Genomic DNA, 27,598 nt, shown 5'->3' on the forward strand with positions numbered 1-27,598 from the left:
CCTAGGTAATATTCCTCCTCATTTTTTAAGGAGTTAGTAAACTAAATGTTTGGTTTGTTTGCTTTATGTTTGGCACTTCATTCACTGAAGTTAACTGAAGTTAACTTCATTCACTGCTCAGTTCTACACATATCTGCTTCCGCCCAGATGAAGACACAGCTTTATATTTAGTCGGTTTAATGTGATCAGAAGGCATTTTCCTGTGAGATGCCAAATTCCCAAAACAATAGCTATAGCTTGTGGAGAGATAAAGACACTCAGCAAGATGCTTAAGCACATACTCAACTACTTTTAGTAGTCTGAAAACCTCTGAGACTACTTCTGTCCTTAAAGTTAAACATATGTTTGTATAACTGAATCAATGAACAGTACTCACAGTCAGGCTAGAAGAGAGTCATAATAGTAAAATTTGGTGGAAAAGGCCCAGATGCTTTCTGACAATAAATCAACCATAAAATCACAGCATTTTAATTATGCTTTGTTGTGCTACTCAGGGATGCTTACAGTTTTGATTTTTGATGGCTGCATGTTAATTTAATTCTGTACATGGACCAAGCATGCCCTGAGACAGGCAATCTATGTCAAGTATTTGTTTATCATTGTTTACTTTTGGTTACACTCCTTCATATCTCAGATTGAACAAAATGCTTGCCATTGGTCTCTAAGTGCTTTTAGATTACTTTAAAGATTCGCTTTCTCTCTCTTCAAAATGTCAAAATTGTAAGCAGACACTTATCTCAACTAGCATCTAGCTCAAAAACTAAAAATGTCACCATGTTGTGAAACGTTAAATTGTAAAATGTTCTGGAACAATTAATCTTGCTATTTCAAAGAAACTATAGTGTCTTTTAAAAGAGAAAAACCTAACTGGGCTTTTCTTAAAAAGTGTTTGTCTTCCACTTTCTCAAGCCAATTATAACTAAATTTGGGTATATTTTTAAAAACAAATATTAAAGAGCAGATTCCAATACCCTCAATTGCTTTGTGTGGTCCTTCACCTCCAAATTATCTCCATTCATCTATTTCTGTAATGACATTATTACCTTATTTGAGAATTAGGCATAGTTCTTTGTCGTTGAAATTAACATCGGCAAAAGAAAAGCATCTGATATATCAATAGGGAAGGAAAGTACTTGAGTTATAAAATACAAATAAATAATACAGGTGTATACACTTACATTTGAATCATCTTATATATCTTGTATCTCCTTATACAAGACACATCTTACATCTTCTTACATTTAAACCTGAATCTTCAAGGAAATAAACTTACCTGTCAATCCTTTCTTCATCTATAGATGAACTCTAAGTTACTAAGAGTAGTAATCAATTTAAAGAAACCCTTTAAAACTGAATTGCTAGTAAATACCTTTTATCTCCCAAATGCTACCGCTTCACATTTGTCTTGATGATTTGGGGAAGAGATGAAAAGAAGTTAATGGTTCCTCTATTCTAGAATTAAAGAAGGAAGCAGAGATTCCAAATGTGAAAGAAACTCACCCCATACCAGGGAAGCCAATGAGAAAATTAAAATTCATTAAAACCGATTTCAACCTTAGCAGGATCAGATTTGGCAAATCGGTTCACTTGGGAAAAAAAAGTTAGGCTGGCTTTGCTATCGGGTCAGTTCTCATTCCTTTCTAAGTAAAAACGGACATTCTGTAATGAAAACTAAATATTCAAATACATGAAAAGTATTTCAAATAACTGATTTTGATATCCAAAGGGGTCTTTGGTGAGCAGTGCAAAATGATACTGAAAAGAAGTAATCTTTAATGATTTAAAAATTACTGCATTGACAACTAGAACATTTATTAGGTTTAAGAAAAAAATTAATATAAAATGGCTCCTTTATCCAGTTCTTCCAGCATGCCTTTTCCTATACCATGAAAGTATGTTTGTAATGCTGACATTGATTCCATGATTTTTTTTTTTAAAATGGAACATTTATGAAATTTATTGTTATTTGAAAGCAGACATCCCTTTATACAATCTTGTCTGCTTTCATTCTCTAGCTACCTACTGTATAAGAAGTACCATACATCGTAAAGACTAAGGAATGCTTTGTATTTAACCTATTACCTCATAGTTGTTGGAAGCAAGGATTGTCTTTTGGTTTGGGTTTCTACATACCTTGTACAAACAAGGTTGGTTCATAATGCAGAGTCTTAGTCACCGCCATAGCAGGAATACATTCTACGAGATAATAATCATCCTCCTCATTGCTACCAATTGCCCAAAGACCTTCCATTTTCTTTGGATACTTAGCCTTGCACATTATACAGTTTCATGACAGAAAAAGGAAAGATGTATGCTCTCTTTAGCTATGAATTTTCTTGACTTATAAGAAACAGAAGTTTGTATACACTGTGATAGAAAAAAAAAGATTGCTTTCTTTTTATTTAGCTATTTTGGCTGACGTTTTTCAAGGAAGCTTGGAAAGTGATTTCTATTTTGATTTTGTTGAAAATAAAGACTTTTCGATAAACGTATTAATAGCACTGACAACACTGCTCAGGGACTGAAAGGACATCTTGTACTCTGCAAAAAGTAAATCGCCCGTTAGTTCTCTGCTAGGTCAGATTTTACAAGAGATTTATGTTTCGAGGTCAGGACAAAGCTGATGGATTTCATGAAATATGAGATTCCTTTTAAAACAATATAGAGCCATTTTTAGCCTAATGAACATATATTTTGCAATCCCTCCTCCTTCTCCATTCGTCTTCTGACCTATAACCTCCAAATTCCATTTCCTATATCTGTTCAGTCTGAATGTCCTTGGGTGAAAAGCTGAGACCAAATGAATTTCTTTCACTACAAATCTGTTCTCTCCTCTTGCAGCTCGCTTCCTGTCCTAGCCAAGAAGCAATTATTTTCCAGGCCTAATGAATACCACACCTTCTACTTATACATAGTTCTCACATCCACTCACTTCTCAGCCTCTTCTGCTGCCATGTGATATATCATCTTCTTCAATCAGTTCCAACAGGAGTCATCCTTCCCTTTGGGTCTTTTCTGTCTCCTTCCTACCTTCTCTTCACTTTTCTTCTTCCATTTGCCTTCCTTTCTCCTGCTCCCAAGTCAAATCCTTCTTAAACTCTTATTCCTTAACCTATTCTATATCACTTCGCCTCTAATTTTCATCTCCTGACAATTCTGCAAAATGCAGTTTCCTTTTTGACTCTTATGTCCTGTTTCCGACCCCTCCCCCAATTACCTCCTTCAGCTTAATTATCCTGTTATTTCCCGCCCCTGCTCTTTGACGCCCTGATCTCTTCTGGTTTTCTGACTCATTGTTTTCAAATACTAAGCAAGAATGAGGCAATTTCTAGCTCCAGTACTTTTTTCCTATGATGATACTACTGAAAATATGTCTCAGCTACTGCAATGTAAAAGTGCTTCAACATCCTAGTTCATAACTGAGAGACTTCTGGTCAGTGACGTCAATCTACAAAACCAGAAATGTTTGTAGTTCATACTTACTGTTATCCCTACAAGTAGTTCAGTTCTCCATACAGTAACCACAAGTGATGCAAAATGATTTTGCATTTCTCACAGTTCGGTTTTATATTCTGAAATTATTTAAAAATGTCTGACTTCAGAATACGAAGCGCCCTTCCCCAGCAGAAAACAACGCTGGTTTATTTTTTGACATAGAAAAGAACATCATCCTGAACCACCAGACCTTTTGAAAATCACATTGGGTATATATTAATATACGGATTATTTTTTAAAATCAGGCAATACATTTTAGTATGGGTAACATGCGTTTATCACCCTGATAGCACAACTATCTGAAAGCACAAAATTCCATTAGCAGACATGGTACTTCAAGACTGATGTTGTTAGCTCCATGTAACTACTATCTATCTTCCAAGTAACGATTATAGCCAATCTGCAATTCTGCGTGATGAAAGCAGGCCAGCAGGCTGTAGAGGTACATTATAAGGGGATGTGGGAGGCAGAACTAAAAATATGGAGCATTTTTAAGTATGTAAACATACTTCTCTAATTAGAGTCATGTTCACATTAAACTAACCCTGTATTAACAGTGACAATACAAACATTTCTTTCTTTTTTGTGACACGTAATATGTGGTAGGGAACAGAATCAAACCCATCAACATATATAACTATTTTTTGCTTCTGGACCTTCAAAATGAAAAGTGAACAGCCCAAGCCAGGCCGCACATTAACCAGTCTTTCATTGAGGGCCATGAGGGGCCATGAGGGCCATGTGATATTATGATCCTCATGACTGAGGATCATAATATCACATGTCTTAAAATCAAGTGCAGTTCATATTCATTAGTCTCAAGCCATCCCAAAGTATCACTCAATTTTCTTTGCTTGAGTTCAAGAGCACTTGCATTTATATTTGTTCTTGCTTCCCACCTAGGAGTCTTATGGTATTCTTTCTCAATAATTTGCTTAATAAAAGGACATGAATCAAAAATCTATTCAAAACACATAAATAAAAAAGCTTTTCCTAATATTCTAGCCTATCCTTTCAGATAGGAGCGTACTGACTTCCATTTCCAAACTTGTAAGAAGTGATGCACATTTTATTGAAAAACTAGTGGACACAAGAAGGAACTGTTCACTTGAGCATACAATTCAGAATACAGATCTTGTAATACATAACCTCTCATTTGGTCAACACTGGATTACAAAAAAAATAAAAGCAATTTTTTGCTAGGCATTTTTGCACCTTATAGCAGTTATATTCCAACCCTAGCTAATATTTTGCTGTTATCTATATATTGTCATGTACGTAAGGAAATCTTGACTTGAGATGCCAAACACAGAAACTGTAATGTTTTTTCAGGGCAGGATTTCAGCTCACTGCCATGAAAGAAGGGACAGAACAAGGTAAAGACAAGAATAATTTTCCTAATTGAAAGTCTGGCAGCTCAGCACAAGAAGTGCTGATCGCCTTCCATCTCAGAATTATTGAATCCCTTTCAACTTGCTCTCCACAGAGCCAAGCAGTGAGGACAGATATCAGAGTTTGACTCTGTACTGACTTCATGTAATTACCTTTATTAATCCATTGGCAATTGAGGAACAGTTCTTTATATTGCCATCTCTTATTTCTACAATTACCTACATTTCATAAATTGGGTCTTGTTGTTACAAAGTACAGCTACATCAGAAATAAAGAATCTCTTGGGGGTAAAGGAAGAATTATTGGAAAGAATTTTCCCAACCGCTTTCAGCATGAAAGATGAGATCTTTTTCATACACCGGATCCCACACTTGGACATTAGCTGCTGTGGAAATTTTGTCAACTGGAAATAGCCAAGAAGGTTCTCAGGCACACAAATCTGTCAGAATTTCTTCCTTTAGCAGCATAATGCTACGCACTGGCATGAAGCAAATGAGTCACATCCTAGCCTTGTCCCTGGTTAAATTGATTTAGGTAGATTGAAATTACATGTTTCAAAATAACCAGAGTTCATAGATAGGTAAATTAAAAAGCTGTTAATTTATTTTGATGGAGAAGGACCTTGGTAACGTGTTTCATTTACATTCCAGGGCACAAACTTTATTAATATCAAGGTCAATGAAGAAGAGAGTTGACCTTCCAAATAATTTGTTTTACTTTTGAACTGTCAGATTCTTTATGAGCTATGAATGTAGTATACACTCTCTTGCCATGTGAAGTGACATGGGTTTTGTTTCACAAAAGGAGGTTTTGCAGCAGCTCAGAGTGCAAGTGTCGCTACACAGTGAAGTGTGGCATTCTAAAGCAATTTGTAAGGTTATTGGTAGAAAAGATTATTCTATTTATGCTAGTGTGGAATAGCCGCTAGTAAAATGAGGTATAAAAATGGAAAATATTTTATACAAATAAAGAGAGTCAAATAACCTTTCTGTATTCCTTCCCACATTCTGTATCTGCTACAGTACAAGGAAAAAGTTCCTTAAGGAAAGCTGTTGGGAGTAGACTTGGAGACAGCACTACAGCATTCTCTAAGTATTCATCAAGTTGTTTAATGCAGACATAGCACTTCCGTCAGACATGGGTAACATGCTTTGATTTGTAATGCTTATGCTGATAAGCTATGTTACTGCAGTAAATTTTTACCTATCCATCTAATGAACTACTGGACTTAAGTTAGCAACTGGTTCAACTACAGCCATTTATTAGTTATCTTAAGGAGATTACATTTTATAGAGAAGCAATAGGAAGCTCTTAGTCTAATATACAGGTCATTCAATCAACGTGCAGAATTGTTTACAGACATGTACAGATTAAACAAATATTCAGCAATGGTTTTGTCAAAGTTGCAAAGTCAAGCAGCTGGAAGTTTAGAAATTTTGTACCCCCTAGTTAATCCCCCAGAAACGTTTTTTCCCCCTAGTTAATCCATCTGTCACACTAAATTATTAATACAGCATCAGAATTTCATATCCACAATGAAGAACATGAATGTTTCGGAGGATATGCTTAAGTGGTTGAAACACTTCATAAAAAGTCATTCTCTTTTTTATTTTTAAAGCAGGCAAATAAATATGTACCACAAGCAGAGTATGAAGTTTGAACTGTTCAAAACCTGCAGGGGAGATTTTTTTTCCTATACACTTGAACTGCTGCTGTGAGCTGTAGTTACCCAGTTGAGAGATGAAAGCTGGTATTCCAGCTGAGAGGAGCCTGGGCAGAATTCTGTGTCCACCTGGAAGATCCACTAGATGATGGGAGAGAGGAGAAGAAAAGCACGGTTTTACAGAAGTCATGCGGTGGACACTAAGCAGACAGGCAGAAAGAAACCATGGGGAATCCACTTGACTGGACTGTTTCAGCAGCTCCTGGGCAGTCTCAATGTAGTCTCACTGTATTTCTATGCAGCTCTTCTGTTTCAGAGTGGATTTTCCAAATCACAAAAGCCGACCACAAAAGCCCTTAGAAAAGATACTAACACCATGGACATTTCTGGCAAAACTGAAAAACTGTATATAATTAAAAATGGAGGGAATGGAAATTCAATTTAGTTTGAGCTACAAAAGAAACATTTTTATTATGGATGCCCACAACTTTTTTTTTTTAAAAATATATATATATATTGTGAGACTCTAAGCAAACAGAAAATTCAAAATTTTGCTTTCAAGATGGCTACAAGCTCCACATTAGACCTTATTTTTAGGGTAAATTTGAATGGTTTTATTCTACCGAATCAGTTCCAAGAATTCCATGAATTTCACAAGTACCTGAATGAACCTGAATAAAGTTCTATGAAAACTGTTAATTCAAAATACTTCAACTTCAATCACAGCATTCTGCCTGTGCTGGGTTTTTTTTGGTTCTAGAGCAGAATACCAGTAATTGAAAACAGGACACTGGGGAAAAGTGTGTCGTTGACATTAAATCTGATTTTATATGGAACTGACATTCATCGAACACTTTAAACTGCTGTATGTATTATAGGGCACTTGACTGCAACCACAGTGCAGTCAAACTTGGGCTGGGAATACTGAGTGAGTTTGGTGAGCTTCCAACTCTTTCACCAGCAGGAAGCAGCAAAAGGGTAATTTTAATAGACTGTATTTCAATCAAATTTGAGGAATATTTCAAAGGACAAATGAAGTTCTTTTCTAGGGCCTTAAGATCAGTTTATAAATAGAAGAACTAAAATCCAAAATGCAAGGGAACAAGTGAAAGCTATTTGGGGGAGGCTGGAAGAAACAGTTTAGCTCAGGAATTTAGAAGTTAACAGAAAGACAACACTAAATTTTAGAGGAGAGCAGAGACAAGTGAAAAGGTAGAGACGTATTACAAAGGGGAAAGAAATTTTCTGAACACATTAAGGGAGAGGTTGCATCGGAATTTTTTTTGCATTCTATATTTGTGCGAAAGGAAAGTCATTCAGTGATTTTGGTTTTCTTCAGTGGAATTAGTAAAAAAGTAAAAGAAAGCTATTAGCCAGTAAGTTTGGCAGTTATTGATTATGCTTCCACAGAGTTAGAGAGGTAGCAGATGTTACTTGTGATTAATGCCTTTAAAACACAAAGCACATGCCTATATATAAAACCTGAGAATCATTGCAAAAACTATGATCAAGGAAAATAACTCAGAATAAGCTAAAGACAAGATTTTACACTTCCTTTTTTTCCGGTAAGCGGTATTTCCAATTCAAAATCTAGTCACATAGCAAAGACTAATGCATCTACTCAAATACTCAGTAATTTTAGAAATGCATTTTTTAATTTATATATATGACTCAGTCACAGGCCCGTGTTTCTGTCACTGCCTTTGTTGGCTAATATTTAAGTTGATTCTGATTTTGAAAAACCTGCCTATTTACTTTAAAAGTTACCCTCAGATATCACAAATTATATTTAACAGAACAGCTATTTTGCACAGCGCTGTAATTATAAACAGCACAAAAGATACCCAGCTGAAGATCACAGCTGTTTAAATACGAACAATGTTATTTAAAGGACAGATATATGTTTTGTGAAAAAAAAAGCCCCCAAAACCAAACCACACAACAAACCACAAAACAGCAAAAACCAAACAAACCTAAATCCAAAACCCAAAGCCCAACACCACACTTTTAATGCCAGTTACAAGTGTCCCTTAGTGTCAGTAATGTATAGCTTTGTCATCGCAGATATTAGCACAGAGCTTGTACAGAGGTGTTTGATGATATGCACTAAATGTGTTTGACACTGCCATCAGGCAAACTTGTGCAGTAACAGTAACAGCAATGCTTGAAGAACAGCTAACATGTTGAAGGAAGAACTTAACATTTCCTAATTTTATTTACGTGTTTTGAATAAAATATGCAAAGTATTAAAAAAAAAATCCAATTTTGCTATTCAAATTAGTTTCCCATAAACCACATTAAGTTACCAGCTGATAAAACTCCTTGCTTAGCACAGCCTTGATTTCATAATACTCTAATGCAATGTAACATTTTGACTTATCATTCATATTAATACATTAAAAATTGGCTAAAATTGATTAAATAAACTTTGTGAATACGATTTCTAAATAAAAAGAATGTAATAAAGAAAATATTGCCAGAGTGAGGAAGACTAACCAGAGTAGGAATATGGAGAGATGACAGTAGCATGAAATTTAAGGTAAGAAGTGTTGCACGTTTGGTGAAAATAAACAAGACTAACATAGACCTAAATATCACATTTCAGGTAACATAGCAAAAACAGTAGTGGTCATCGGTACACGCGTAGTGGTGTAGTGGTCACCTGTCATGTGTAACAGCTGTTTGAAAAGACTACTATGGTCTTAGGGTGCATAAGTAAGGGGATTATTTATAAATCAAGAGAAAGAATGGTTCCATTAAACAAAATCCTCATGTCAGAGGCTATATCTAACTTCTCTGTGTTTTAATCTTTGCCATACCTGTGTATGTGATTTTAAAGGCTTAATCTCTGAGCTTGAGCTTTCCTTAACACAAAACAGAAAAATGACCTAGCCATTTACCTTTTCAATGGGAAAAAAATGTGATGGAGGCAATATTCTAATATACAAGATTCAAGAAAGGATCAAACTTAATGGAATAAACTTGCTTAATCTGCAAGGAGGAGGAATGAGTGAGTTGAAATGATTGCAAGAGAGAAAGATATCGTATCATTTATTAAAGGGAAATCTGATGAACTCACAACCAAATTTTATGTCTATAAGTTACAGGGCAATATCTTTTCAAAAATTAGATATGCCTATTGCAAAGGAAACATCTTTTGACAAATTGAACTGTTCAGCCTTTGACAAACAGGTTACTTTTCTCCATCCTCAAAACAGTTCTTTTCTCCGAAGACAAACTTTTCTAGAAGGTATATTCATTTAGCAGGTAATAATAAATTCAGGTATCAAAATTTTCAGTAATTGATGTTTAAGCTTATGCTGTAAACACAACCCAGTTAGTTTTTGCTAGCTTCTGGCCTGTTAGCTGCCAGAACGTTCTACCCATTTGTAGAAATGGATGACTTTGACTAGGAGTTGATTTTGCTACTGGAGTTAGTTAGAAAACACTGTTGTTGAGGCAAAGAAAATAGAAATAGCTGGTTACCAGAATCTAAAATGAGATGGTAGAATTCATATTTTTACAGCCAAGCTGGTAACTAAAGAAAAGGTAAGCAACTCCAAAATGCAAGCTACAGGCATATCTTACACACCAGCCTTGAGGTGTTGTTAGCAGTTCAGGACACTGAAGTGGAGGACATTCAAACTCTTTAACAGAGAGGACCTGCAGAGCTTATCTGGAGATTAAAAGGTTATTTTATGATGAAAGGCTTCAAGAGTTCTAAATCTATTCAGTATTTGAAAGAAGAATAAAATGATCATAGGAGGTACCAGTGAACTTGAAATACCACTGTACAGATTATAAATGCAGCAGAATGAAAAATAAGGATAGGAAGATGGACAAGGAAGTTACATACCAGAGGAAACGGAGATGATACTTCCTTGTGTTGCACGAGAAGCAATGTAATATAGGAAGGTAGTGAAAAGACTGTTAAGACGATTCACAGCTGCTTAGATATTCAGTATCACTATTTGCCAGCTGGTAAACTGGCTGCATCTGTCCAAAGGCAACTGGAAGAGTAACTCCTTGTTGCTCTGATATCACACTACCATACTTAGTGCCTGACTCCATCCATTGCTCTGACTCCATCCCATTTATCAGTAATCTCTGATTCTCTTTACTGGTCCATAGGCATTCTAAACTAAAGGATCTTCAACTCCATCTGCCATTTTACTGTTCATCTCACTCACTATCTTCATCCCTTACCTGTCTGAAGCATTTTTAAGCAGTTTTACAGCCTCCTTATGAAATGTGTGTCCTGCTCTTTCCTTACCACTGTTTTCTACTACACTGATCAATTCTTAGCCAGGTCTTAAATCCTGCCATCCTAAAACCTCTACAGCCGTTCATATTACTGTCTACACTCCTTTTCTTAACATCTATTTCAGACGCTGTGGTCCTCTAGTTTAGTTTTCACTCACACAGCTTTTGCCTTATAGCTTCTTTTCTCTATTGTACTAGACTCTCCTACCTTTAAATCTTTGGTGAATATTATGTGGATTCAGCTATAATTTGTGAGTCAATGACTCATCTCTTTTTCACAACCAGACAGTTCCCTGTTCTGCATGTTTGACTTTGTTTCCAATGCATTACTCTAAATGGCCTGTTAGCAGCTCAAACTTACTATGGCTGGTCCAGAACAACTTTGACTTCTCTAAATCCTTTACCCATATTCTGGGGCTCATCTATTCCTCAGCGCTTAGCCTCATTAATAGGAAAGTGTCTGCTGTAGCTCAGCATGGGGCTCTTGCCCTTTACAAAAATCAAGCAAACAAACAGCACTTTTTCTCTTCAAAGTGAAAAACACTGTCCACAGTCTAACTTCTATCTTTTCTAGTAATCATAATCTTCTTGCCTTCTCCTCAACTCTTGCGCACCTCTTGTAAGCCTCTCCTGATCTGCTCCTCAGATCTTGTTTCTTATACGTTCAACAAACAGTCTTATCAAAATAATTTCTTTCTGTGCTTCATTTCGTAACTTAGAATCATAGAATGGTTTAGGTTGGAAGGGACCTTCAAGATCATCTAGTTCCAACTTCTTTCAAGCTGCTCTCAAACAATGTGATCTCTATTGGGCCCAACATAACCATATTAATATAATTTCTAAAAAATCCATTTAATGGTTTAATGATGCTCCAACATAAGCCTTTTTGCTTGTATTACAAGACTATTCCAACTGGACTAATAGCAACAAAACTTCTAATACTAGCCTGAAGTAATTAATGGACATTTTTACATCTGCTTGTTCTGGAGTAAGTTTGGTACTTCACAAATACTCAGCAGTAAAGAAGGTGAGTAAAAGCTCGCCATACAAAGAGAAAAGCCAGACAGAAGTTTTGACTATACAGGGAAAAAGCACGTAGGGGATTCGAAAATCTTTCTCTTCAGACACAGTCGTATCTTTAATAACACTCACAACAGAAGCTGCCAGACATTAACAAAGACAGAGGTGTTGGTACCTCAAATTAAAAATTAACTACAATCAGCTAAAGGGAAAGGAAAAGAACACACAGGAGGAAGACTGAAGAAAACCATGCAGTTTTAAGTTCAGATTGTCAAGTAAGATTATTAATATAAACGAGAAGGAAAAACAGATTAGAAATACACTCCTATGAGAAGCACTGCTATTAAGAAATATCATCTGCTAGAGAAAGAAATGAAGAAAAAAATGCTTCTAAAGGTGAGTGATGTACAACTGTGACAGTCGAAACCACTAGGGGTCTGTTGTTACCTGTGCATTAGTTAACACTTCCCAGTACTTTTGTATCCACAAAACTTTTCATAATTTTTTTCTGATATTCTTATTTCATACTAGGTTGTAGTCTTCTGAAAAAACATTATGAATAGCCCCATGCTGTATACAAAAAATTATCCTCACCTGTAAAGTATTTTGAGAGGCTGGAACTCTCAGTAGATGCAAGACAATACTGTCTCTTTCCTGTTCTCTTTCTTGTTCTCCACTCACTGAAAATATTCCTGAACTTTCTGCTCATAAGCATGTGAACAATTCTCATTCCATTGCAAACAAAATGACAATGTTAAAAAAGAAAAAATTTTTTTTTTACTTTATAGACATCCTAATTAGCTACACATTACTGGATTCATATTTCACGTTTCCTTTTTGTCAAATGTAAATTGAGTGGCTGTTTAATAGCTAGACTGGATGTAGGCACCTATTCACTTCAAACTTTAAAAAGGTAAGTTTAATGTTTACACAGTCTAAAATTCAATGTACGCTGAACGCTAGCATCATATTAGATAGCCTACCATTATCTATTTAATGTTGCGAAGCCTATCCAAGAGAAAAGTGAGCTCCTATAAAATGCTATATTTTTATTTCACACTTATTTGAAGTGGATACTCCCATTGTTGAACTTGTTTTGAAATCTGCCACAAAATTTAAGAACTACCTGTTTTCTGTATTATTGACTCCATACATATGACATGAAATACATTATGGCTGTGCTTGCAACACAGAAAAGTTCTAATATCAACTCGGGGATGATGTCTGCAATCTTGTAAACCAAATTTATCCTTATATAATCAACAGACTGCTAAACACTGACACATGCCTATACATACATACACACACACGTACATGAACAAATGGAAATATCTCTGTGTGTGTGTATATACATATCTACATGCACACACCCCTAGAAAAAAATATGCAACTATAGAAGCATCCAATATATACACACAGAGAAACACAAACACAATTTTAAAGAGCAAATTAATGATTTAGAAAGAACTTTAATTACTATTACTCCTTTCCTCATGTTTCTAATGATGGGCAAAGGACTAGACATTCTTCTGAGTCTCCTATAAGAATTTAGCAGCAAAGACAACATAATCATCAAATAAATGTAGTGTTTAGCAAGGCTATACTACATGCACTGCTAATGTTGACATGGAATATAAATTGAATCAGGTGGAGGCAAGGGTTCAGGGCAACTCAGTAAATACAGAATAAGATTGTTTACAGTATAATCACCTGAATTTTGAAGTTGATGCTCAAGAGCACCATAGTTTCAAGATCAGCAAAGATGTTACTAGAAAAAAATATTCTAAGCATACTTTCAAAAATAGGCATAGACAGAAATTATTCTTTGAGGGTTAGATGCAGCATACTCAATCTTTCATCTTGAAGCTAGAAATATATTGCTATTCATTCTCCAAAACCTTACCTACAAGACAAAGTTATTAATGAAAATAAATTATGAAGAATGAGTAGAAAGCATATGGCATGACGAGTTTTAATTTACTACTCCAACTAACCTATTGGGACACTGCTCTGACATGCTTTTTTCCCCTTATTAAATTGACTCTTTCCATACAATTTTTTCTGAAATTTGCATCTAGAGTAAAACTATTTTAAAGTGGTTTTAATTAAGCATTTTTGTAGCATAACAAATACCATATATACTAGACTTATAATATAATAATTTGGAAATTTTCTGCTGTGCCCTGCATCCTAATAAGGTAAATTCTTCTATTATATAGATAATTAAAGGAGATTTACTTAAAGAAAAATTACAAAACCTTGGATTTTCTAATGCAAGCCTGTTGGTTAACCCTATCATTCATCTTAATCCATGCAAAACATTCTAATGTTTTTTAAAATTGAAAAGTCTCCCCCCCCAAAAAAAAACATGAATTTGATACATTGGATTAAAAAAACAAAACACCAAAACATTAAAAAAATATTGAAAAGGTAAGCTTCACATCATGAGAGGAAAAGATTATATTTTCATCATAGCATGGTTAAAAATTGCTTCCTTTTAGTATTTAAAAAGACTCCCACAGCAATTCATAGTTAATTTTTTTCACTAGTATTTACACGTGAAGCAGACTAGAAATTGGTTGACAGAAAGCAGTGTCAACGTGTAAAGGAACTGTCTAGACCCATCTCTATCTATCATATATATTTATAATAACCTCAGAAAGGAATAATGATTTATTATTTATCTATTATAATTATCTATTTTTTCTTACCCCTCATTCATATCCCATTATGTCAGACTGGTTTTGCTGTCTTCTGTAAATTACCATGTTGGGTAGGTGCAAGATCAAGACAAATCAAATCAAGACAGGAATGTTTACAGACATAAACAACCATTCATGTTTAAAAATTCAGGAAGTCTTACCCCGTTTCACGGACTTGTGATGGCTAGATAGAATAACTGGATGGCAGAAAGTATAATCACCTCCAGCCCTCTGCCCTGCTCTTCAGATAGTTTTTCCTGTCCTTCAGGCAAGGACAACTGACCAGTTTTTAACACCAATGCATTGTGGTAAACCAAAGACAGACTAAGTCAAATGAACAGGTTGGAGATGACTTTCTCAGGGAAGGCACCACCTATCAGAAGGGTCAAGACATAAACCCATCCCTCTTCAAGTCAATTCACCTCAATCCACTGTTAGGTTACATATTAGTGGAAGAACAACTTCAGGAACTGCTGAATTAAGCTTGAGATACATAACAAAAAATACAGCATGTAAAACTTGAAACAACTCAATTGGAAATGTTGGGAAAACAACGCCCCACATTGACACTTCTGCTTCCAATCGGAAATGGGCCATGATGCAGCTAAATGAAAAGCAAAGATACTGGATTTTTTCCCTCAAATTATATAAAGGGTTTTACAAAAAACTTAATCAAAAAGGCTGAGTAATGTATCCATATCTGCACCCTAACGCATTGCACCTTTTTCCCACAAAATCCCATGTAAGTAGGCAGAAGCATATGAAGAAGTCGATCTTCTATAGACTTCTATATTTTAGAACAGTACAGTTTTGCTGTAGTACTGGAAAAATCCATCATACAAATAAGTTAGTGGTGAACTTCAGTATAAAGCTGAGACCTTATGTGCATGCAGCATGAAGTACAATGAAGCCTTGAGGAATACCAGAATAAATAAGATCAGCCTTCAGAATGTCTGTAAGGTTTTCTGCTTCTCCATGTTTCTAGAGCGCACATACTTGACCCGCAGATTTCTTACAACTATAAACCAGCATAAAAATTTGGTATGCGACCCTTTTTGGGAATGTGAGTAATTTCCTACTGAGAAATTACCTATTGTTTAATGGAAAGTCATTGATCTCTGCCCACCACCTGCTTAGTCCAACTGCTTATTTAACATGTTGGGTGATAGCAACACTTTATCTCAGAAATTACCCTTGCTGAAGTTAATGAACATCATGTTGTAATTTTAACTAGATTCAGATTTATCTCCAGTCCTAGGCAAGCACTGAGTTCATTAGTTGCTGACAGTGACTAGTGTGTTTGGCTAGCATCTTAACCCACAAATTGTTCCACTAAAATCAACCTAACCAAACACACTGAAGTTAGCTCAACAATTCTCAGGTGGGATACAAAGTGCATTTCAAGGTGTCATCCTTTCACAAGATCTGTATACAACACTTGAATTTGATTAAGAAAACATATTTTGGATGCTTTTATGCTACTAATTTGTAGACACATATCCTCGCCTGTAAACCTCGGGGTAGATCAGAAGGGCTGGCTGTGATGCTTATGTTAAGCACAATTCAACTACTGTTAACCTGTATTTGAAAAGAGAAAAGAAGTCCTGAATTTCATGGGCAATTACTTACGTATGAGTAAAACATCCTTCCTGTAGAGAGTTTGTAATCCAAGAAATACCCAATCAGGGAATTTATCAATTCAAAAAAATACTCCCAGATATGAGTTATGCAGAAGATCCCCCAGAAGGCACCCGTACCTCTCAAAATGTGCTATTAAAGGCCAGCAAGGGCTGCTGAGTTCTGCTGTCGCCACCCAGCTGTAAGGAAGCGATCCTTTGAGAGAAGTGGCCTTAACGCTCACACACCTCTATGCTCAGACATTTTACTTTTTCAAATTTTCCATGGGCAAAGAGTTTGAATCAGCTTTCATTTTATTCAAACCAGTTTATTCACAGTGACACTGTTACCGTGCCACCGTTAACTTTTGATCTCTTTTTTTTCCAAAAGCTGGATTAATAGCATATCCCATGTCACTGTCAACAAAACAATATGAAAAGAGGTTTTCAAACGGTGTCATCAAATTGCAGGTTGCTAGTACACAATAGTAAGTGAAGTCTTATACAGATACGCAAGAGAGCAGGATGGGCAAGTTAATGTAAAAATTACCCAACTCAAGATAATGTCTTTCATGTCCTTCCTTTTTACGAAGAATGTATTGATTTGTAATAGAAGCAGATGACTCACAGACACCGAACTGACTGAGTAATCGGCAGGTTCGCATTATCTATCCAACTTCCTCATGTTGCTCAAGACCAAACAGGCCTGAGCAGCCATAAGCATGAGCCTGCATTATACACACACAGCTACATGCATGAATGTATGTTCCTCACATTTATTATATAGCATTCTCCACACAAGAACACAGGACAAAGACTTGTAAGGTTGGTTGCCTCCCATGCTGTTTATAAACAACAATAAAATGCAGGTTTTAAAACACTGTTCACTATGATCTGAATCTATCTCTCTTTCAGCGGCACACACGGGGAATGCATTAATCTGGAAATAACCATTTGGTTGCTAGTGGAAAAAGAGGCAGCAGAATGCACAGCGGTAGGGAGTGAGATTGAAAACATACTTTTTTTAACCTGTACATTAGAGTGTTGTAAACAAACATTTATTTACAAAATGAGTTTGAGCTTACAAATATGTCAGGCCTACCCTTGTATATAACTTACATATAGTTTTGCAGCAGTGGAATGAAATTTTGCAGCCAACACCCTTCATGTATAACTAGTTTGTGCTGAAACAATTTGTCAATCTTATTTAACTGTCGTCGTTTGCTGCAGAACAAGGAAATTCTAACTGATGCAGTTAGACTTCTGCTGTCAAATAAAAGTAGTAACAGCTGTCTTTCACAAAATACAGTAAAGCTAGCTTGCATCTTCCCTGCCAAAACTAATCACATATTCTAAGGTTGTCCGTGTGCTGTCATGTATCCCTTCTTCTGTCCCTGAAAAGTAGAGCTGCATTCTTTACCTCTATGTGGGTAATTTCTCCAAAAAACCTGCCTTTTTATTTTTTAAAAAATGGCATTCAGGGTTACAGAACGGAAAGGAATCCCGTTTCACTGCAGCCATCTGTGCCTAACACGGAGATGGAACGGCATGACAAGATGGAAGCTCTCTCTCCTGTCTCCACCTGCTCCCTCTGTAACTTTTTTTAGTACTATTCCAGTACACTTTAAACCTTATTTACAAAAGCTAATATACCAGATGTCCTCAATTGTCCCACCTGCTGGCTGTGCTGACGCTTGCCATAACTGATCTTCCTGTCCATTCTCTCTTATACACACATACACAGAAAAGGCACTGGGCAACGTGTATGCCATGTCCTCTCTTGGACACTGTCCGGGGTGCGTGAGGAGTGATAGTTGTTTGTTTCAGAGCTTTTTATTTTAGTTCTAGCTGCATAGCCTCATGTTGACGATACCATAATAACTGACTTGGAAGCCACCACACAAGCAGGACCTCATCTGTGAACTGAAATGGAAACAGCCTTAGCTACTCGATATGAGTTTCCTCTGCCTAAGGAAAATATATAATCCCTGATTAGTGGGTACACATCTTCCTCACTTGTGCTCCAGTCATCAGGGATACAATTTTCACACAGCTGTACCCACCTTGCTTTTTCTTTCATACAAGCTTTTAAATAATCATACGATGAGCTCAGGAAATCCTGGTTTCTATTTCTGCTTCTCCCGAGAAGCAGGCCAGAATGTGCACTCTTCTGTGGCACACAGCCACAGCTTAAACTTGTTTACTGCTTCTATCAAAGCCTATTGACAGCCTATCAAAAAGCCAAAAATACTTTTAGTTTTCCCACAATGTAAAGCAGATTGCCGCTGTTCTTCTCATCAAATCAGATATCCTGCCAATGAAACATACAGGTTTCTCCAAGCAATCTTCAGTCAGTACTGAATCTGGCTGCTCAGACCAAGAGTTACAAAGTCAAAGCCCCATAACAGGATCATTGTGCACGTATAGCACTGTACAATCAAGAAGGATATGCTAAAAAAAGAAAAGATGTTATGTCTTGCAAACGAAGATTGCACAACTAAAACTCTGCATATATTTGACATAAAAACCATCAGAATTTCCTATTTTTCTATGATATATTTACATCTTACCCCAAATACTCTCACTATATACATTTAAGTACACTATGATGTACTTGTTGTCCATTTCATTATCCACAATTACAGACCAAAGTTGTGTATATAAACATGTTCTACATAAAAATATCCAGTATTTTCAATCATTTAAATTGGAAACTACAAAGCAAGAGTTATGTCTACAGTTGCTTCTATTTATATCCCTAGTTCTTTAACGACAGATTCCTTTTACAGATGCAATCAAGTTCTACCTGTTTCCAACTCTACACTTTTTTCCAGGTGACTACTCTTATCTGTAAACAACAGATTATTTGCACTTTTTTCCCCCTCTTTGCATTGACTTCCTATCCCCATCATATCCTTCAGAGTTTGAGGAATGGACTCAAGCTTCACATACCTTGAAGAGTCCAATTATGGTAGCTATGAAGAGAGATAACCATGGCTATTAGTAATTAATGATTTGTTCAGAAAATGCTCTGGAAAAGGGAACAAAGAAACTCAGGAGTGAACAAGAAAGATATGTCTTGGTTCATTCCTTGTTTGGACAATAATTTATTTGGTTTTGTGGGTATGTTTGCCATGCTAAATCTACTTTCATGATCTCTGTTTCTTGAGATATCTGAAAAGCTAAGTGTGATGCAAAGACTTGATGGATGTCTGCCTAAATAATGCATATAGCTATTACTTTGTATTTTCCTTCTTTATTACATTTTCAGAATCAAAAGGAGATAAGCGTTATCACGAGCCACTGTTATCAATATCAAGGAGACATACACACAAAAGATGTTTGAACAAAATGAAATTCTGCATGTCAGTAGTAGACAAGCTGCTGTTGGAAAGTGCTAGATAATTAAATTTTAGAGAGAACCACAAATTTTGGACCTCTCATAGTGATGTGATCTGTCAGACACAGATAAGAATTCGTATTTCAAAAATATACAAGGTTTCATATCGCACCTTTTTCTAATGTGAGAACAAAATAAACCACTTGTTTGTGCCAACAGTTCCAACCAGTTTGTCACACTGCAAAGGACAAGGTATCACTCTGGCTGGGCCACCACCTTTCCGACGCTGAGAGACAGAAGTTATAAATAATAAAGCAGGAATTGGTATTCACCTAGTTCATCAAAGACATAGTGGGAGAAGAGCAGAGGATGAATTCACCTCAGGACAGTGTCCTAACCAAGGGTCCGGAGAGCAGGCAGCCCCAAGAGCGGAGGCGGGCACCAGAAGATCTGCCTGACTCAAAATGGAGACCTGGCCGCCCACCTCCTGCCTGCCGCAGTCCGGGGCTTGCCTGTCCTCGGGCACACATTTCTCTCTTTTCCATGTTTTCCACATCCAGGACATACAAATTTTACATTCCAAGTGATGCGGAAGGCAAATATTGTTGAATTTTTTTAGAGGAAGGAAAATAATTTCCTTTTTTTTTTTCTTTTCAATGCAGTACCTGAAAGCTTACAGGCAAAATTTCTGTCACACCATGATCTGCGCAATGAACTTACTGCATTGCATGACAGATGGGGTCCAAACTGTAGTCTGGCAAAAACACCCCCAAACCTATTAGTTTGCATTTCTAGGACAAATTTTCAGCCATACTTAATATCAGTAACGGATAAACACAAAAACATAATATAGAAAATAACTTTGTATCTACCATAAGCACAGCCCTGCTGGAAAAAAAACCCCAATAAATTCCTTAAAATACATGATGGGATTTATTCTGTTTATACTCACAGAGGCATTTAGAAAAGCTCCCGTGCAATCAGTATTGTTATACTACTGGAAAATAGGTGTCTGTGAGATTGCGTTAGGAAAAAACCCTTCAGGTTTTCAAGACTATACTGAGAAAATGACCTTTGCTTTCACTGGCTGCTTGAACTGTTGGTGGTGGACGGGGTGGACAAGATGGTGGACGGGGCGCAGGTGCCCAGGCGCTGGCAATGGGGGGCTGCAGGGGCCTCTGTGAGGAGGGGCTGGGGCTGTCCCGAGCCAGACACGGATGGTTCCAGCCGGCTCCAACCGACCCCCTGCAGGACAGAGCTGAGCCCCTCAGACACGGCGGCGGCCCCTCTGGGAAAAACGTATGTAAGAATGGGCAAAAACACCGCTCGGCAGTGAGGTGTGAGGGGAAAAAGTGTGAGAAACAGCCCTGTAAGCACCAAGGTGAGAGAAGACAGACGGGGAGGAGGTGCTCCAGGGGCCAGAGCAGAGATTCCCCAGCAGCCCATGGAGAAGACCATGGTGAAGCAGGTTGTCCCCTGCAAGCCCATGGAGGACCCCACGCTGCTGTAGGTGGATATGCCCTGAAGGAGCTGCAGTCCATGGAGAGACCATGCTGGAGCAGTTCTTGAAGGACAGCAGCCCATGGAGGACCCCACGCTGCAGAAGGGGACAAGTGTGAGGAGGAAGGAGCGGCAGAAAAAAAGTGGTATGAAATGACCACAACCCTCATTCTCCACACCCTGCACCCCTCAGTGGTGGGACGCAGAAGAGTTGGGAATGGAGGAACTGATTTTTACTAATTTGGGCAGTCCAGTTATAGGAAAGAAAATGACTGAAGTTCATTCTTCATTACAATGCTAATCACACTTGCCATTAGTGAGGGTACTAGTATTTACGACATAGAAAGTAAACGGTGGTGTCAGCACCCACTGACCCCAGCCACCTTCTGTGAAGGCTCCAAGTTCTGGCGTGGTTTCAGAAGCTGCTTAAACAGATTTAAGGCTTTGCTGCTGCCAAAAGAGACAAGATCCTGCCCTACTTCCCACATGCACACCACTGCGCTCTTCCTCGTGTGGCAGCAATAAGGCTGATCTGACTGAAAAATACTCTGTTAAATTTTAGTGCTGGAAGAGAAAAGGAGCACAAGATCATCACGTCCAGCAAAAATGTGATTTTAGGCTATCATGAAACTGTACCCTTGGACTCCTTCAGGCTCATGATTCCGATGTACCTCAGAAAATAACTATCCTTATTAGACCTGGATCACAGCTGTTCCCCTACCTTTACACTGGGGTTTCTTAAAATGTCCATCCTGATTTATTCAGATGTAAAGATGGTCAGAAATATCCTGTTGGGTGTTTTTGAGACAATTTGTCCTGAAATTTTATCTATATCACTGTGACAGGATCAGAGGACTTTCTGAACCAAAATAAACTTATGGCCTACCTAATCTTTTGTCCTCTTTCTGAAAAGGGACAGCATCAATTATTTAAAAAAATGTGCGTGACCTTCTGCAGCAGTTATCTGGAACATAATTTGCTCCATGAAAGAATATCCTACCCACTTATCCATTTATTTTGCTCTACATGTGGGTTTTTTCTTCCCCCTAAAATCTTGCAAGAATTTACTGTTACAATTCTCATCACCATATAAATTCAAAGCTATTTTGAATTTTGCCAGCTTCTTGCCTTCATCCTGTAGTAATCTGGTGCGCCTTTTATCCAATCAGTTAAAAAACACAATACTCTTCCCAGGTATGGTGTACACTTGTAGGTGCATATTTTCCCTGGAAATCTCAGTTTTTCCAAGTATTTTTAGTTTCTTTTTTGCCTGCCAAAAAGGGAAGAAAAGTCATATTCCCCCGCCCCCACCCCATAAACATATGCAGGACAATGAGTGTCTATTTTCTGACCATCACTGATGCCGAGATTGACTGGGAGAAACAGCAAGGACTCCAAGTACCACCTCTGGCTCAGCGAGCCGACTGTTTGATTGTTCTCGTTTTGTTTAACAGCTTATGTATAATTGCTGCTGGTTTAGACTGTAACACAATAAATGCAGTGCTGTGGGAAGAAAGAAGCCTTTTTTTGCACCAGCAATTTTATTCTCTTTCTTATAGGGAAAGTAAGACCAGCACTTAACTACATTACTGTGTGAAATTTTATTGTCCCCCCCCAAAAGCCTTTGGTATGTCTGATTCATCCTCAATTGCCAAAACCCAGAAATCTCACTGCAGCCTATGTTGCCAGTATAAGACAGTTGAAGTTACTTTCGGCTAAAGAGGTTATACACAGTTTAATAAATTTCAACAAATTAATTAATTTTTGCGTTTAGTGTTCCCCTATTTTCAATCGATGCATGCACCACAGATCTATTTAAAATTCAATTTTCACTGTTGCTTAATGGTTTACCCTTAAGATGGAAATGATTAAAGAAGGCAAGATATGTCCACCTACAACCTAGTGATTTTAATTTATCAGTGGAATGTTGAATCCCAAAAGAGGAATGAAGTGAAGTGTTAGTTCAGAAAATGGAGGTCAAAAAATACAGAAAAAAAAGAAAAAGAAGTAGTGCAAATATTTATATTTTCAGACATGGGTTTACAGTCTATCAACCTTTGCTCTGAGACAAGTCTGCAAACTGTGGCAACATTGTTCACCTGTAATTTTGGTGTTCACTGCCACAATGCCTTAGTCCTCGATTCCTGAACAGTCTCATCACAGTATGTGAACATCTTCCCAGTAGATAGGACTTTGCTGATCAGAAAATATAGAAATGTACTAAAATTATTTAAAAGACAAAAAAACCACCTGGAATAAGTTGGGAAAGCATACTTTTCCTCAACCAATTTAGAGAACACACAGGTAACATCCTCTGCCTTGTGGGGAGATACTAACATTGGTTTATAAGATATTTTCTTTTACCGAGGTATGCTGAGTGTAACTCAAAAAATTAACCACCAGTTTTCTTGATCAGCCAAACTCACTGACTGAAATTGAATTTTATTTGTAGTCCCACACCCTCCATCATGGTAAAAGGTGTTTTACAAGCATGAAAATGAAATGGGGATTCCGGGATTTCTTCTTGTTTTCATAAATGGGCTAGAAACAATGTACTGCTATAGGCAAGAAAAGGAGAAAGAACTTGTGAGAGTTTTGCTATCAACTGGCATGGTTTCTTGAATGGGGTCAGACCATTGCGACTTGTTGATCTGGGGCCTCCTGATTCTGTACGTGTACTGTTTACAGCTGCCTTCTGCACTCTGCGGAGATCCCCTCAGCGCTGGCCTGAGCACCACTCTGCATTTCCAGAATGTCCAAAGCAACTACAGGGGAAGTAATAGTTCCTCTGATAGGAGAATTGCTCTCATCCTTGTTACTATCATCAAATACCAGCAAAAAAATAACACCAAAACCAACACACCGCAAATATTTCTAAATGGAAAGTAGTATTAAAGAGAAATTGCATCTAAAACACTTAAAGGAATATTTTTAACAATTTAATAAGTTTTTTAAATAGGAAGATGCCTTGTAACACTTAACCATCTGCAATTATTTTGTGTTTCAGTAAGCACTTCCTGATACTCAAAAAGTCTCAGAAGATGTTTCCTACTGACTGTTTATTACAGTATCCCCTTTAACGCAATTTGTAATGTATTATATAGACACCAACAACACTGAGAGACCTACCAAACGAATTCTAAATGGGTGACAGATAAAGAATCATTTCTAGTTCAGATTTGTGCATCAGATCCTCAGGTTTTTTTGCATCCTTAAGTTCCCAGTGTAGATTTTTTAAAACTCTCCTGGATTCATTCTTATTCCATTTTTGCTTTGATTTGCTTTTCCACTTCATATTTACCTTACAGACAACTTTATTCTATTTTACATTCCTGTGAACCTTATTGTAGCTCATGGGTACACGTGGATAATCTCTTTAGTAGCAATCCACCTCAGGGCACGAGACAGTCAAATGTGTGTGCAAGTCCTTGAAGCTATTGTTCAAATGGAAATTCAACTTTCAGATCCCAAAACATTTGCCTTCATTTAAATTAGTTTGAGTTATAACATTGGTGACTTACTCCCAGACACATTCATAGACAGTATTTCATATTCTCAGAAGAAACTGTCTGTAACTGAGACACGCATGATAGTGAACAGAGATGGAAATTAATTTTATCACTGTGATGAACACACTACTACTTCAATCAAAATTCATTTGCAAGTTGTGGTGGAACAGGAACAGATGCAGGGGAATTAGAAAATAAAATATTTTTTCAATCTCTCTCTCACTCTCTCCCCCGTTTTTCCACATTCAGCACAGAGCTGTACTGTGTTTTATGACTGCAAATAAAAGGTAGGCTTCGGGCAGAATGACAGCCACTGCTAAAGTCACAGAGTGAGAGTTAGTCTCACAACAATCTGCTCTACAATACAAAAAAAACCCAGTATTATTCTTTCCAAGTGAGTAATTTTCTTTGGGGACAATTTACTTTGAGGAAATATTCTTTGCATTTTCATGTGGCTTTTCACTTGTTTTGTGAACTTTCATGGAGAAGTGCCCTGACATTTCATTGTCTTTATATGTTGTTGCTTTTCATTTGACCTGTGAATGATCTCCACTTCCACAAGCTCTCTGTGAAACATCTGCACAAACAGAAAAAGCATAAAAAGCTCTAGCCCAAATGAAGCTTTGAAGCCCTTGTAAGTAGAAACAATTAATTGGTATGGGAACTGTGACATGCAAACAAAAGTCTTGTAAATATCTTCAAACTATACAGAAACTCTTTTCCTCTGTTAAAAGGAGTGGGTTTAGTGTAATGTTTCGCTGAAATTGCATCAAGCTTAGCAATTATAAGGAATCTTAACAGAACAAGATTGTTTCTCTTACTCTCCTCATCTCTGGAGAAAACATCAAAGCAACTGGGTGAAGACAGCCTATCTAGGCTAGAGCAGGCAATGGTACTTAGATTTAACATATTCAGAAAAGTATCCGTGCAATTTCCTAAAAACAGCTTCTTTGATTAATTTCAAATAGTTATCAAGTCAAGAAGTACTGAAACAAAACTAAAATGGGTAGTCATAATTTTTCACTCTTGATTGCTGAAAGAAATATTTTCGGATGAAGCAGCAACAGTAGCAGTATAATACATTAATTTCCAAATGTTTTATCACCAAAACAGAATAGCAGTCAAATGACCTTAGAATATCCCTAAAAAATAAATGTTCCTTTGCCCCTTACAACAACAGTTAAACAGAGATGCAAATCAGAAGAATGAAGAGGACTTTTATTTATTAATGTCTATGTGCACTGTGCATTTTTACTAATTGTCTTTCGAACAAGAATACTAGTCTCTTACCAATGTAATTTAATTATCTTAGAGGAAATAAAGACTTTCTTAGTAAATATATTTCTATCTGGACATTATTGCTCTCTGTTAATACGATCATGATATAACTTTCATTTCTGGCTCCTAAAATTAGAAAAGTCAAAATATAGGATCTAGAAAACAAGGCTGACACTATAATCACAGCTCCTAATTTCAATGTGCTGTCTAGATCACCGGTACAGGAGCTCACAAAATGACTACAGAAGCGATGTACCCGCCTGGTGGAGATTGAGTTATACAAGCATTAACTCAAATGGAGCTCGTTAGATAAAAAGGCACAGCAGACATTATATCTACAACCCGAAAAATCACAGTAACGCGGTATATGCAGCTTCCATTGCTTAAGATATTCACATGCCAAAATACAAGAACACACACTACCGAATGTATAAATCAAAGACAAACCTGACTCAGAAGTGATCTGTACAGTGGTGCACAATGGCAGATGCCACAGCATATTTTTTTATGATGCAAGGCTGCTCAAGATCATCTATGGATAATGAACCATGACAGCTTGGGATTTGATAAAATGCAAGTTGATGGTGAAAGAAGGCAAAGAATCCAACTACTATCTGATCTGAATACAACAAATGCACATAAACTGGTTTTTTTTTCCATGTATAATGTCAGTATGAAATATGATGTATTACCACAAAATTATATGTTCACTAATCTAATAGACCTTACAACAGAAAAAGCTATTTCTTTAAATTATTTACTACCTCCATTTTATCTCTTGGAAAGCACCGTGCATTAAAACATTTAACAGGGTATGGAAGGTAACAGAATTCATGTTTGTTTAAAATACCTTATATGATGGGCATCAACACAGTTTTCTTTTCACGGGGAAATCTTGAATGAAGACTCTGCCAGTCAGTTTCTAGTTTCTTCACAGCTCAGGAAAAAATCCCTTTTCGCCCTTTAAGAGAAAGACATTCCATGTAAACACTTGCCAGTACCTATGCAGCTGTATTTTCCATCTTTGCCCATGAACAACTGCTGCTTAAAAACTCCTTTAAATATACTTGGTTTGTTCAGTGCCCTTCAGCTGCTGATTGCCAGAAGTTAATTATCGTAAGAGTTAATCAGATTGTTAAGTTACACAGAAAAAAAAATTAATGAACAAGTTTTCTTCATCATGGACTCATTTGGGCTGTTTTCTTAGTGTGCTCCAATAGTATATATTTCTGTAGATTTCATCAGTGAGCCAAGTACAGTGAATTGTAGTGATCTCACACACATTGTATTTTCCCACTGCTGTAACCCACAAGGTTCCTTAACTTAGCATGCTCAGTGAATTCATTTGATACCAAAAAGACAAGGATTAATATTTGCACATTTTTTAACTTTATACACAACCAGACAATTTCAAAACCATTTACATTAAGGCGCAAAAGTGACATAAATCAATTCAATCTTTAGACTTGAACAATTTCACAGAACTATTCAGATTATACTATAGTTGGTTGTGTTTTTTTTTTTACCATCTCAGCTCTTCTGTTTTCCTTCTATAGAGTCTCCTACTCTGGTAAATTAAAAGAGTTCACATTGCTTTTTCCCCACAGCTATGACTAGAAGCTCCAGTGAAGACTGAATGCTTACTGTGCTGGAAATTGTTTGAACAAGACTGTTAGAGATCTTTAAGACTTTTATAAATCAAATCCCTGAGACAGGCAAAGGATAGGAGTAAAGCTATATCAACATATTTGTTCTACAGATGGAAGCTGAGGTACACAAAATTAAACAATATGCTGAATGTCACACAAGGAATCTGGTTT

General features: G+C 36.8%; 1 protein-coding gene across 3 annotated transcripts in view; it reads right to left on the minus strand.

Moving 5' to 3' along the window:
- Positions 1-27,598, minus strand: part of SYT1 (synaptotagmin 1) — a 361,382-nt gene that overhangs the window by 250,438 nt on the left and 83,346 nt on the right. For all 3 annotated transcript variants that reach the window (XM_063322878.1, XM_063322876.1, XM_063322877.1), the window contains exon 2: positions 26,629-26,739. The gene's annotated coding sequence lies outside the window, so the exon portion shown is untranslated. The remainder of the gene's footprint in view (positions 1-26,628; positions 26,740-27,598) is intronic.

Source organism: Chroicocephalus ridibundus, chromosome 1, assembly GCF_963924245.1.
Source record: "Chroicocephalus ridibundus chromosome 1, bChrRid1.1, whole genome shotgun sequence".
In the NCBI taxonomy this organism is placed as follows: Eukaryota; Metazoa; Chordata; class Aves; order Charadriiformes; family Laridae; genus Chroicocephalus; species Chroicocephalus ridibundus.